At 41.2% G+C, this 4,760-nt stretch overlaps 1 protein-coding gene across 2 annotated transcripts in view; it reads right to left on the bottom strand.

Annotated features, from left to right (window-relative positions):
* Window positions 1-4,760, bottom strand: part of frmpd1b (FERM and PDZ domain containing 1b) — a 28,608-nt gene extending 23,848 nt beyond the window's left edge. For both annotated transcript variants that reach the window (XM_046031541.1, XM_046031542.1), the window contains exon 1: window positions 4,581-4,760. The gene's annotated coding sequence lies outside the window, so the exon portion shown is untranslated. The remainder of the gene's footprint in view (window positions 1-4,580) is intronic.

Below are 4,760 nucleotides of genomic sequence, written 5' to 3'. Positions count from 1 at the left end.
AGCAGCAGCAGGGGTTGGTTCAGCAACTCGACAATTCATTTTGGCTCACAGTCACTGCCAACAAAGTTGGAGAGCGAACTCAGCGGACATTCAGTCCAACAGCAGCACACTTGGCTGAAAATATTTTGTGTGAGAGTATCCGGATGACTTGAGGTGAAAGTGATTTAGGTTTATGTGAGGCAGCTGGATTGCTTCATATTTCATGAACGCAAAGTTTAAATGTGAGGAACAACAAGTAGAGCAGACAACAGTCTAGCAAAAGGCTGCATACAAATGAAAAACAGATGCTGTGCTATATTAATTTACATAAAGGTTAATAGACAATGTATTGAACAGGCTTCAGAAGAAAAATATCTATCTTATTATTCCCATCTAAAATAAGGGAGACATAAAAATGAGGAAAGTCACAGAATCCACCTTAAATTTCAAAGATGTGTACTATTCTATGCTGCAAATAGTTTTATGCATTTCATGATCTTTTCAAATTTAGGTTATTGTCCATCTTCACTTTACAAGCAGCTTCTACAAAAATCAGCCAATTAGAATTCTGGATAGGAATCTGATAAACTCTCACTATTGTCGTGTAAGAAATTAAATATTCTAAGGTTTGATCACTTCATTAAAGTTGTTAATATTACCCTTTATGCCTAAATAACCAGGCTCCTCAGGTGTTAAGCGACACAGGCTAATAGTGCAGTAACTCAGGGTGTGTCAACAGAAAATTATAAGGTTTCTTTTTATAAACGCCCTTTGGAGAAGTGTTTTTTATTCTGTTGATATAATCAGTATGTAGAACGCAAAATGGATCATGAGTGAAATCATTTTAAAAGAGGTATCAGTCATCTAGTCACGAATGATCAGGTGCTTTTCATTACGATGTTGGCACCACTTCGGTCCAGAATGAAATATCGCAACATCTATTGGATGGATTACCATGAAATCAGTTAGTTAGTTTTGGAAAATTCCTCTTGTGTCTGTGGCAATTGTCAGACAAATAAAAACAAAAAGACAATAAGTTAAAGACGTCAAACAGCAGAGCGCTCATTTGTGTCAGACAGCAAACAATCCAAAAAAAAAAAAGTACACAAAATGAAAGTGACACAATTATCATATCACAGGGGTTTGTTTAACATTGGAAGGTATCAAATCTCTCTAAACGTAGTGTCCAGGGACGTTACTCTGTACCTTCATCCTGATGATAATAACCCATATTCACCATAGAAAGAATGTGTAATATCACTATTCCTCACCACTTTGGACGGTACAGACATTCATTGTCCCCAAAGGATGAAGACTAATACCTTTGGTGATCCCTTGACTTTGAAATGTCTGAACAACTATTGAATGGATTTTCACAAAATTTTGGTGCACACATTCATGTCTCACTCAGGAAAAATTGTAATCACTTTGGCGCTCCCTTAACTTTTCAACTAGCATCATCATCGGGTCAAAACTTTTGTTCTGTTTGGTTTATGACTAAAATACCTGTAGAACTGATGACATTCCCATCAGACTTGGCTATAATTAATGTCTTCTAAATAGCAAGTGTTAGCATGCTAACATGCTAAACTAAGATGATGAAACATTTAAACATTATCTGCTAAATATCAGCATGCTAGCACTGTCATTGCACGTTAGCATGTTGATGTTAGCATTTACCTCAAAGCACCTAATTAAAGCCTCACAGAGCTGCTAGCATGACTATGTAGATTCTTAGTTTTTTTTATTGTGTAATTGTTTACTGTATTGTCCTAATAGGGACAGGTGTTGTAAACAACCTTAGGCTTTATATGCCGTAGTATGTGACATTAGTCCATGATATGTGTTTTTTCCTGTAGAAACATCAATATAAATGTTTTTATGGTGTTCTTAGTGTACTGTACTGGTCACATTTTTGAATTTTTTGATTGTTTTTTGTACTTGTGTTGTTTATCTGATTCTTGTATGTTTTATCGTGTGCCCTGATTGCAAGTCAAGTTTCCCACTTGGGATAATAACAAATGAACTAAACCGAACTGAACTGAAATGAATCAAACCCAATGAAATAATAGGGGGGAAAAACATTATTACTGTTAACTGTCAAAGAGTAAACTCGTTTTAGTCTGTTGATTGCCATGTTGCTTGTTGTGTTTCTCTGTTTAGTTCTCTGTTACCTGACTTCCAGACATAATCACCTGTTTTTTCACTCAGCCTGTCAGCTCATTCCATTAGCATTATGAAGACATGGGCTCACCGTGCGGCGCTCATTTAATTTCCCCTTTCATCAGCGACCTGGCAAGGCTTGAGTTCCCCAGTGCACTCTTAAATAATGGGTCTTTTGAAGATTAATAGTGGCCTGTGTTGTGTTACAGATCTCTATCAATGGTCCTGACGGTTCCAGAGAGAGAGACAGACAGCGAGACAGAGAGATAGAGAGGAAGATCTTGATGTCTGAGGAAGGTCTTTGGATGTTAGAGGATGAGAGATGTTGCAAATCTGGACAACTGTCTGCCTCACTTCTTCTGTGGCTGGCTGAGCCAATTTCCTTCAACTCAGTCATCCTTCAAAAACGGCACAAAGGTCTTATCTTTAAGTAAAAGTAATATGAGGGCTGCCAGTGCCCCGGCAGCTACAAAGGCCTCTGGGCTCTGCAATAATACTAACATATAGCTACAGCACGACTTTAATATTTCACATCAAGGTGAATAATAGAAGGATAAACCTGGTTTTACAGAGTTGATGATTTACTTAAGCTACTATATGTTCATAAATAGAGTTGGCCTACATTATGGCGCCACTGCCAGTCAACTGTGCCATCACCATGGAGCTGTCACATCAATGAGGTCACGTCTCCTTTTTCTTCGACAGGAGACTGGTACAGTTTGAGGGAAAATACATGTTTACAGTATACCCCACCTTTATTCTAATATCCATCTGTAGCCTACTGTGCATCCATCAATATATCCATTAACTTATCCATCAACTACTATTATCATACACCAATGAAACCACTCGGACTCACAAATTAATTGAATTCATTTCATCAGACAGGCCAATACTGGTTGATCAACAGCTTCCAGTGGCTGCAACAATATGAGTCACATTCCTGAACAGCTTCAGTTGATTGATCTAATGATCATTTGGTCAAGGCATTGGGCTGGAGCAGCAAACACCAGTCCCAGAAAACACAGAGTGCCCTGGAGGCATGAAGCTAAGACTGAAGAGGAGGAGAGAGGGAGAGGATGGCTTGCTGGCTGGCAGGCTGCAGAAAGTGGGACAGAGGAGCAGTCAACAGGGAAGATCGAGGTTAATACAGCCGGGTATCAAGTCTTTCCTGATGTGCAAGTTCTGCCCAGCGTGTTTCTCCTCTGGCAGAGTGACCTCTGAGCAGCTACTCCCATCTCATGTTGTAGCATACATTCCTGAATCACAGCACAATGCCTGCAGCAGTGGCAGGGCAACCGCTACACACAAACACAACATTCAGAGCAAAACACTGAGCACCTACAGCTTTTTTTACATTCATTAGGTGTGTGCATATGTCTGTGTGTGTGTGTGTGTGTGTGTGTGTGTGTGTGTGTGTGTGTGTGTGTGTGTGTTCAGTGTGGACCACCAGCAGCAGCATATGACGCTGTTAAAAATACTCAGTGATGATTAACTTTAATGATGTATTTCTGCACAGTAAAGGCTGTGGCATTACACGTGTCTGAATGAAACCGCAATCATTGGTCATATTGGATCATGTCATGCATTAAAAGAAGGCTCGAGAACAGCAAAACGCATTGTTCCGGTCTAGTTGTGTTGCGCTTGTCATGCCTGGCACGGCACGGAAGAGCGCAGGGATGAAGAGGCTGCTGCTAGCCAAAGGATATATGAGCAAAGGAAAAAAAGCAGAGGCGAGAGTCCCAGGGTGGCTGCACATCGCCTACGCCCATTCATAATGTGCGTGTTTTACTACCCAGACTCCTGGCATCCCCCCCCTTCATCCGTCAGGATTTAGTCAGTTCATTTCCAGTCAGTAGCCAGTGACGGTGATTTCGCTGCGCACACGGCAGCATGGACCTCCACTATCACTGACATGTGTTTGTGAATATGTCCGAATGCCATTCAGATGATGCTCGGGAAAAAAATGACCAGTTACAGACTGTAATTCTGTATAGCATGATGTGAGTTACCCAATAACCATTATTTAGGTTGTGACTGAAAATGAACGAAACACATATCGATCGTTTCTATCGCTCATAAATGCTTTATAAATGCCCACAAAATAATCAGTATTAATAATTGCACTGACGGGACACTAACTTTGATCGGTGGTCGCAGCCATGCCAGTCAAACCAGGAGGCTTAACAAAGAAAAAAAGGTCAGTCTTTTGTTGCTTCCTTTACAATTGTAATCGGATTTAAATCTCTCCATCGCCTCCCTCAACTGGGGACACTGGCATAGCCCGCAGGCGTTGTGAGAACGACCATTGGTTAAATTATTCATTTCGATGTGATAATATCAGTCCAAATGGCAGGAATGGACGCAAGGTGCAGGCGCCTCCGTACACAGCTGGGCGCTCCTCCGTCAGACAATAAATAAATACCGAGAAAACTCACCTCGTGGTCTCAGGAGGAGACAGACGAACCGGGAGTCTGGGAGGGCTGTCCCCCAAAAAGATCAGTGATGCGGAGAATGTGAGAGGAAACGATGTTTGTTTCTCAAAAAAATATCCGCCGCGTCCTCCCGGCCGGATGATGATGATGGTGATGTGGTGTGTGTAGGGGGGGGGTTGGCTA

Source organism: Micropterus dolomieu, linkage group LG19 (assembly GCF_021292245.1).
Source record: "Micropterus dolomieu isolate WLL.071019.BEF.003 ecotype Adirondacks linkage group LG19, ASM2129224v1, whole genome shotgun sequence".
Taxonomy (NCBI): domain Eukaryota; kingdom Metazoa; phylum Chordata; class Actinopteri; order Centrarchiformes; family Centrarchidae; genus Micropterus; species Micropterus dolomieu.
The sequence above is the reverse complement of the archived record's forward strand: the minus strand, read 5'-3'. Positions and strand labels throughout refer to the sequence as shown.